Source organism: Cylas formicarius, unplaced genomic scaffold (genome assembly GCF_029955315.1).
Source record: "Cylas formicarius isolate icCylForm1 unplaced genomic scaffold, icCylForm1.1 PGA_scaffold_2__14_contigs__length_35257938, whole genome shotgun sequence".
NCBI lineage: Eukaryota > Metazoa > Arthropoda > Insecta > Coleoptera > Brentidae > Cylas > Cylas formicarius.
The window spans coordinates 14,052,968-14,063,179 of NW_026844319.1; positions in this window are offsets into that span (position 1 = coordinate 14,052,968).

The following is a 10,212-nucleotide window of genomic DNA, read 5'->3' on the forward strand; positions in this document are numbered from 1 at the left end:
AAACTTTGGCATACACTCTTTGATTAATTCACCGTCCGCATACGATTTGAATGACTGCCAATCTTGAACTAACCATAAAACCAGCTTTCACGACATTATCATGTTTGAGTTCCTTGTTTATGAAACATTGACTGCTGTTTTTTCAAATTTGCTGTAAGCTTCTGGATTTTTCCTTTTATCATTTGTCCTGTCAGTAAGTGCAGCATAGGCTTAGTTAAATTAAATTCAATTTTTCTTGGAACTAGCGACCTATTTTTCGTTTACTTTTAGATCGATAAGTTCGGTTCTCAAATAGCTGAAGCCATCCACGCGCTTATGAGCGCAAAATGAAGGAATGATCTAGAATCGTCTAGAGTAGAAAAATTGAGAGGCAATAATCTTTTGGCCTTGCTCACTAATTTGATTCTGTGATTATGAATAAGTTAGTGTAATATATGAATATATATGAATGTAGAATGTCTCCGGGATTGTCTACATGTGAATACGAGAATCGCTTATTAAACTTACCTGCAAATATTATTAACGCGCATGACAAAGAAAAGAATTCCTTTTACTACCCTTTTACCCCCTCTAAATAAAAATTAACATTACCATTCCAGTTTAAATTGAGCTCGCTGATCGGAAGCCCTTTTAGTCCTTTTCAAAGCACGTTTCGTAATGATCCCTATTTATAGGGACAGTCTGTATTTAACAACTCTATACAAAAAAAGACAACCCAAAGGTACTTTACGATGTTGCGGCGTCGAAAGGCACACATCATTAAAATTTCAAAGGGCTTTCGATGGAAAATTAATTGAATCGCGATCTTGACAAACGACTTACCGACGCAGTTCCAAGGATCGCACGGACGTGTTGCAAAAAACATATTCGGAATTTTAATTTGGAACGCGAAAGCGCCCATGTGGAAGAATGAAAACTTATTAACCTACTTGAGGTTCGCGAATTGGTTTTGCTACCGAGCACGGTCATTTATCAACGCATTTTTGCAGCGATTACAAAAGGGCAACAAATTGCAACTTTAACAATAGTTTTTAACAACCGAATACTGGCTGTCCTGATCTCAAAATCGAAGGAGCAGGAGCGTTTTTCTTCTCTTCCGGGGCCTTGTCTTCGAACATCCTTTTTTCCTTGGTTCTGCTATCTAGACCTGAATTATTTAAGTAACTATGTTGACTTGTGCCGAGTTTTATTTAATTTTTCATTTCATTTTCATTCACGGTTTTTTAAAGTATATTCTCATAGTTTTTAAATTTTTTAACACAAATCGACGTTTAAAGCAGTTTGAGAATACTGAAGGGCATGGACGATAGCCTGGAGAGGGGAGATTTGATCGAGGCTGTTTTTTGTGACTTTTTAATTCCTAACATAATAAAAAAAGATGGCATCTGTTAATAATATTACTCATTATTGCAACGGGCGTGCCAAGGTTGTTCACATTCAAGTTCATTTTCAAGTCAATTCTACTTAAAAAAGTATTTTAAAAATGTATTTTCTATTTCATTATAAATTATGAAACGTCGTTGCGAGAAAATTGATCGTGTGGGAGAATGTACTTCAAGTTTTCTAGGCCTTCAACAAAAGACCACCTTGGATTTTAAAATATAATGATGATCGCGTCTTCTTCTTCTGAATCCGTTTCGGATGTTGGCGATAAGCAAACAGATTTGAAGTTTACTGGCTGTTGCTCTAAATAATCGTCGCGTAACGCGGAAAACCATGATCTAAGGTTTTTCAACCAGGAAATTCTGCACCTTCCAGGTCTTCTGCCTTCTGCCAAAGATCTTTCCCTAAACTAATACATACTCACCAATCAAAGCTGTTCGAGTTTCTTTGTAGATACTTCAGACAATGTCCAGAAGTCGTCATCATGCAAAATCACCATACATGGCATTTAAGTAGTCTTAGCTTTGTTTGCAAACAGATTTCCCATTTCAACAAAGGTGACACTTCTCATTAATCGTAGGACCAGAATATGTGTAATTAGTTTCTCCTTCGATGCCCTTTCTTTTAATTTTGATCAATTTTTGTAGACCTTTGAGGGAATCAGCGATCACAATTAATAATAAAATAAATTTCGAGACAAAACACAGCCCTGTCTGACACCGATATATTTATATCTTCCGAGTAGTCTCCTTCCGCTTTGATGTTTGCTCCTTGATGCCACTGCAGAGTTATTATAAGTAAAGTTTTTTCATCAATGTCTATCATTCTTAGGGTCTCTATCATTTTGCCCTGTCGGACTTTATCGAATGCCTTTTGATAGTCTATCAGCAAGACGTACATGTTACAGTCGAACAATGCCTCTAGAGTTCCCAGTGCATCTCTGAATCCAAATTATGTATTTGATATATTTTCCTCACATTAGTTATATATTATTTTCAAAAATCGCTTGGGACAAATTCGTTTATATTCCTCGAATGAGTTTACACTGTTTTTTGAGAATATTGATAAATCTAGCCTCGAAGAATATCTCTGCGTCGTAAATATGGTTAAATTTTTCTGAGCCGCTTTAATTCATCATTGTCAGGAGTTATGCATGGAGGCCAACTGGAATTGAGGCTTTTTTATTACGAAGCTATGAAGCTATCGTGTTTGTCTTTGAATATTTCTATTTCTAAGCATTTTTCCAAAGCCCATGCTTTTTGAGGTTATTTTTTTCATGATCGTTCTTTGAATTTTATTGTACTTCTCTTGACATTTGTCGTTTACCTTCCGGCGTTCCTCCATTATCATAAGTATTGCCTCGTCCACTGTTTCTTCTTCCTGTTTTTGTCTGGTTTCAAAATTGTATCCTTTGCAGATTTCAAAACCGACTTATTCCTTTATTGTGAGGTTCTTTGTCTTATCGTACTGAGGAGAGTACTCTCATCTTAATATTAGCTGAGTCGGTAGTATTATTAGACAGAGAATTTGAAATATCTGACTAATCCTCACTATCAAATGAAATATAAGCAAATTAAAAAGAAAATCAATAAATTTATCAAATGTAAAAAGAAGAGATGTACAAAGGAAAAGATTAATAACACAGCGCAACACTATGAGAAACTTTTATGAAGAAACTGGAAATAGCATTTTGGATTCCCATATAAACTCGTCAAAACAATATTAATAGTGGGTTGCGAAAGCATTACTTTTTAATGCAGCTCTAAAAATATGTGATAAGATTGCTTAATAAGATGAAGGTGTAGAAATGGGCAAGAAGTTCAAGGCTTTAGCATACGCAGACGATTTAGGGATCATGTACGACGTAAAGACAGGGCTCTATATTCCAATAGAAGAGAAAGCAACGGGAATGAGATTCGGAGTACTAAATCCGGAAAATCGGAAAACTGAATCCTTGAAATTATATGGAAGAGAGATACAGCCTAACAGATAATTGGTCATTCGAAAGAACGAGAGAATGCTGAGCTCATAGATAAACGAAACAAATGATATTAGGAAGAAAAACAGTGCCGTACACATAGCGGAAACAAACAACTGAGCAATTTATTTCGATCGCGCAATCTACCAAGAAAAGTAAAACTAAAGATCAGGCAACTCTCCTTCGAGAATAAATTTCTAAGCGTTACTCCAAACCAGTGGGGGGAATGCACATGTGGTGAAGTCAGAGAAATTACTAAACAGCCATGGATCACTTGCACAATAAGATCCGGTAGGCATGCCTGGGAAAGTCATATAGTTAGGATTAAGACCATTTACAGAGGCCGACCAATCACAAGAAAGTCACCAGGACGACCTAGGCAAAGGTGGAAAGATATTGTACAAAAAGATACGCCAATATTTTGTAAATACGAAATTCGGAAGAAGTAGCAAGAAATAGGGCTAGATGGACGGTGGTGGTCGACGAGGCTAAAACGCTTGAAGTGTTGTTCGTAAGTAACCCTCCTTTCTTTTCTTTTTTGTTTTTTTTTTAATTTAAAATGCATACCTGCAGAGTTATAATAATATTATTCACAATAATAATAATAATAATAATAATAATAATAGTAACTACACTTAATGAAAAGGAGTTTTATTCTCTATTTCTAACCATGTATTTGAAAAAATCCCCCAGTAGTTATGGATATTTTTTTGATTATTTTACTGAGTTTCTCAAAACTCACTTTCAAAAAAAGTAGGAGGCTTCGAAGACAAGAATCAGAGGCAAGTGGTCTCGAGACAAGTTGACTATGAAGGGTTGAAAAAACGTCTATTTACCCATTCCGCAACCCTTTGATGCCAACAAAAAAACACAAGTCGAAAAAGAACGTCCTGTATATCCATTACATAGAAAAGATACGTACTTGCTCCAATATTTGTACATTAAATTTTAAAAGTTCGACCTTGACCGGATTATTTCCGCCCCTAGAATGAAAATCGCTTTTAGTGTTACTATCGATACCGATGATAAGGGATTATTAAAAATAGGGTTCGGTAAGTGGGTATACCGGCTAGCTAATTGTGTTGTGCGAAAATCCAATAACTTCATGAATACAACGCCCCACCCTTGCGGACGATTACGGAAAAAAGTCGCCATTGGCGTCCCGATTTTTAGTTGACTTCTGTTTTTTTAGAGCTTATGGTATTATTTCTTAATTTAGAATTAAAATGAAAAGAAGCCTATACCTCAAGCAAAAATATTATACAATACATACAAACACATGAAACTTTACTACATTTTATTTATATTTATATTTTGAATGTACATAATGCGTCTTAAACGCCATTTATAAATCAACTAAATTTTGTTTCTTACTCTAAGGTATGTATTCAAAATACATAATAATGTCAAAAATAGATATGTAGAGAAATATTATTAAATATTAAATATTAGGATCATCTCTATTACGATCTTAAACCATAATCCAATGATGGAGAGGGAAATTCAAGAGGAGTTTTTTCTTCGAATGCTCGTTCTTCTATCAATACGGTTTCCCATATGGCGGGTTGTTTAAGCCTGATATAATGAGAATGTCCAGAATTTTTCCCACCTTCTCGGCGGTTTTCCCTTGGATCTGGTATTTTATTTGACATTTTTGGCAATTTGTTGTCTTTCATTATGTGTTTATTGTATCATTTTCTTCTTATTCTAACCCATTCCCTCAGTTCTTGGAATATTCTTTGTTCTCTAAGTCGTCATTTCTCACTCAGTAGTGATTTTTCTATCATGAATCTTAGTTTTTCTATTTCCGCTGCCTCCCAATAATAATAAAATAATAAATAATATAATAATAATAAAACGGAACGGGGCGAACTTACCACAGGACAAAAAATCGTTAAGATTCAAATAGGGTAAGGAGAAGAAAAATTCTGGAACTTATTCGGTAAACCAAGAGAAGAGGTTGGCTTGAATCATATCAACAATTTACATCTAGACAAAATGTAAAAGATCGTTGGGGCTGTATTCAGGAAGTCGATGCCTAATAAGGTTATACCCCAATACCATATCATACTACAGGTAAGGCAGGAAACAACATACTAGAATAATAACCAGGACCGAAGCAAAAGCAAAAGGAAATTAAGAGATACACAAGTCAGTGAAAAAATAAAAACATAAGGGAGACGGCAAATTGTTGATCGTGATAAAAGCAACACAAATACAAAAAAAAATAAAAAGGGGAAAGAGAGTGTTGAAAATGTCAACGTTAAAACAGGCTAAGATCTGGGGCTGGAGAATCTCAGGCACCCACTTTTAAGCTACCAAGTGAATAGACAGCAGAACTATTCAACGATCAAAGGAAGCTTTATGTAGAGAGATAGTGAGTTGCAGACCAGAAAGGCAACTGTACATAGAGAAATGTTTTAAGTGCTGCTCATAAAAATGTAGAGCATTTTATTGTTTCTTATGTCCGTCGAATGAGCTACAAAATGCTCATTTTTTACATACACATACATTAAGATTGCAAATAAAACGGGCGCGGTTGTTTAAGTTTAGCAGCGCCACTATCGCAGAATGAAGTCCCGTTTTCCCAAAATATTATATGATATATATACAGTGACACGCTAAAATATGGAACAAATTCATTTAAAAATGTTCCCTTCATAATTTCTCTCGCGTATGTTTTCCATTTAATAAAATAAATAATAAAACAATTAAGTAAATAATAATAAATAAAAATAAAATATACAGGAAGGGTTGAAAAGTAGATCCCGAGGCCAGGTTCCTTTTTTTAAATGGAACACCTTTTTTTTTTAATTCGGTTTCGAATAGCTAGCTATCTCTTACTTTTTATAAACAAAAGAATAAAAAATAGAAATTTAATTGTGAAATTAACAATTTCATTTTTGTCAACTCCAGATACATTTTGAATTAAGAAATAGGGTCTAAAAATTTTGCTATTCAACGACATGTATTTTATTTGGATGGTGTTTATGATTTTCTCTCATCCATCCAAAACGGATTTAAGTTGCATATTTCGATCACAGTTACACAAAGCCGTAGTCTGCAGTCGGAATAATCTTCGTTCGCCTCCTGCAGTTATGTGGATGATGCTTTTTTTAATACACGCAAAGTGACTTCAGAAGGTGCACGATGCTCAGTTTCTAATAAAATATTTAATCTTGTGTTCTCATTAGTTTTTGGACAACCTGGTCGCAGACGATCTTCTGTTTTTATAAATTCTATAAATTTTCTCTCAATTTTACTCACTGTGGATCTTATAATAAGTCTCTCTGGTTATTATGCGTTAAGCAATTTGTAAATTTATTCCTTCTCGTTTTGTCTCCAAATCCAATAAAAGTTAAAATTTCAATTCGCTCGGTTTCATTTAGATGCGCCATATTCACTATCTTTACTAGCAGAAATCTAATTATAGCAATTTAACAACTTTACTAGTACTAGCCATTTACCTGTTCATTTCAAAATAGAATTTCTTTAAATGTTGTTCCATTGAAAAAAGGGAACTTGATATCGTCATCTAGTTGCGCCTTGCATATTTTCTGCTTACCGCAAAAAATGCTCAAGAAAAAATTATGATGGGCGTGTGCGAGCATTTTTCTGGAAATCCAATACCTGATCGTTAAATAAATTTGTTCTATAGTTTGCCTCTTCACGGTAGTCACGGTAGAAGTATATTTATAATATTTGTTTTAGTTGCATATTAATTATCCATGTCCCAAATTCATTATTTACCGAGAATATTTGACCGCCTTTTCTACGCTTCTGGTTTTATGAATGACCCTTACTCCGCTTGTCATGATAACGACCCATACATCAAATCGCAAGCTCGATCTGCCAATAAATGCATTAACCAAATTAATCTTAGTTGCCGCAACGATTTTAGCTATTTTTTTCTGATCGTATGTGGCATCGAACCAGTCTATAATTTTACGGAAGCCGATTGTTACAAAAATATGAATTTTATGCAAGATTGCTGTCTTGAAACTTATTATTATTATTATTATTATTGGACCAGGGATTAGGGTACAAAAGTACCGCTACTATTACGTATTGTGAACAACTTCGCTTAGTTTTGTTTTTGGCGAAGCTTTCGCCAATCCTCTGCCTAATTCTGAACCGAGTTTTCTGGCATCCGACTAAAGTTCTCTTAATATCTATACAGAAAGGGTTCTGATAATATACTTGATCTGCATACTTTTCCCAAGAAATGGAAAGTATCGCGTATTACGCAAATAATAATTTCTAATGTTGCCAAAATTTTATAAATTGCTTTGCATTTTCACAAAATCAAATCTTCATGCACCAACATTCTGCCTTACTTTTTGAAATACTGTCTACTACAGTCTTGTCTTTCAAATAGAACCCGGCATGTGGAGTGTAAGGGTTTTGCCTCTCTGGAGTTGCTGGTGATGTCTCGTATCCCGCGGGTCGTTTCTTGGTCCATTGCATCTTCGGCTGATTGTATTATGGTCTGAATCCAATAATCTTCCACTAAATACAGCCAAGTGCATAGTCATGAGGTTTACGAAAAAGGCTCCTCTACTCTTCGATTATTTAATTGAAGTTGAACTTTAATGTCCATGTAAATAGTCGATCATTGTCAAATCTGCTTATAGGTAGTAAAGGTTTCAAATTCGCATTCATACAGAGAAAATTTGTAAAATTCTTAACTTTGAAGGAACAATACCCTCAATAGATTTTCCTCGCAAGATTCTTCTCAATACTTTCTCAGTTTTAAGTTTATTAATATTTCTTCGAAACTTGCTGCAATTCAAGGTTGATTAGCCTGAACTGCTTGAGCAGCTCGTGATACATTTTATCTTGCTGTTCCTACAGTCCAGTGTCCAGTGCATAGGCAATGCATTTAAAATGGGAGAAAGCGACACAGTGTTGCCCAGAATCGTATAACAGTGTGTCATGCAGATTGTTAATAGTATTTTAAATAAATTAAAAAAAATAAATTGAGTTTAAGTGCAGCTTCGAACCTGAGCAGTGTTGGCGAAAAATAAATTTTTGCATCAAGGAAGAAGCAGAATAGAACAATGGTGAATTTAAAAATCCTACACCAAGAAAAGAGGGGAGTCTGTCAGATTTGAATATGTGAAAGGTAGTCGCAGAAGTAAACTTGCGTGCATAGAAATAACTTTTGACTTCAATTTCAATTTTTTTAGAAACTACTGATCAAATTTTAAAAAATGTATGCTGTTCGAGAGACAATTTAATATGCTTCTGATTTTGATGATAGAGTTATTGACAATTGCCCTAAAAACATCTCTTACTCGATTAGGCATAGATCTAATCAAATTCGCTATTGTTGCAACTCTTCCTCTCTTGCAAGAATGAGCTCTGGGATCGATGTTGGGGTACGAAGTCTAGCTCGAATTCTTCGATTTCTGTAATGTGATCTTGCACGATTCTTGCGATGTGCGGCCCAGCATTGTCATGCGTTAAAATGAATTATTTTCCAATGTACTCGACATATGGTACCACGTGATCTGATAAAATATCCTCGCTGTACCTAGCACCTGATAAACCTCCAGCCCCTTAGCCACGGCGGTCCCTAAGGATGAAAACAGGGTTGGTCCGCGCGTCCATAAAAATCGCACTCCATATCATGCAGGAACCACCTCCATAAGGGCTCCGCTCTCCTGGTACACTTTTTTTCGCCGGTCACTATCAAAATGGCGTATTCGGGTCTCATCTGAGAAAAAAGAACAGTCCCCCATTAGTCCAATGTCCAATTCAAATTATCCCGTGCAAAGGGGATAAGCTGAAGTAAGTTTTGGACCAATTGCAGTTGTTTTTGGAGTCAGATTATTTTTTGGGTTAGATGAATAGTTTCTAGAAAAAAATATACTTCTATGCAATCAAATTAACAATGTTAAAGCAAACAGACGACAGAAGTATGTAAGATCGATTAAGAAATATGTATCGATTAAGGGAATTGTAATATCATCAATTTAGATACGATTAATTATGTTTGGTGTGACAATACTATAGCAGATCGCAAAGACCTATTTATAAAAGGTTTAACAACAGATCATAAAGCACCTAGGAAAGGAGGCCCAAGTTTCGTCCTGCTTGATGCAGAATATGCAGAATATACCCGGCACGAGCCGAGTTATTTAGTAAAGAAAAGCGACGGCGATTATCATGACGAACGGCGAATATTTCGAGCAATGGTTTGGTGGGTCGCTAATTCCAGATTTACCTATCAATGGATATGGATAAGCCGAATTTCAAGATTGGTTGCTCGAAAAAACATTTTGACGACTCTCACTTGAAATCAGAGCTGCTAGATGGCAAATATGAAATTGAAGAAATACCTGCGAAACGTGATGTGGTCTGCTGATAATCTCCAAGACAACTTGGATGAACTTATTATTAACGTAAATTCTGGCGACAGTTCTGAAAGCGAAATTGACACTTCCGATCTCGGCCAAGAATAAAAATTTTCCTGATAGAACGTAAAAATGTTGAAATAAATTTCGGAGCAGCGAGACTACAACTGGTACGACTCCAAACTATATTCTCAGTGTGGACTATAGAACTAAGTGCGAATTTTTTACTGCAGTTATGGGGAAATCAAAATGTACTTGCAACGTTTATCTTTGTAATGTTATCATTAATATTATCCTTAGAATCTTTTCTGTTTTGTTGTCTTGGTTAAATAATAAATGTATAAAGTGACCCAAACAGCAATTTTAATTTTTTGGCATTAATTTCATTGAATAATTTTTTCCTGTGGTGTGGTCTGCTTTAATTCAACAAAAGTTGTCAGCATGTCATGTGTTCCCACATATTCAAAAAAATACCATATAAATAACTTAAGT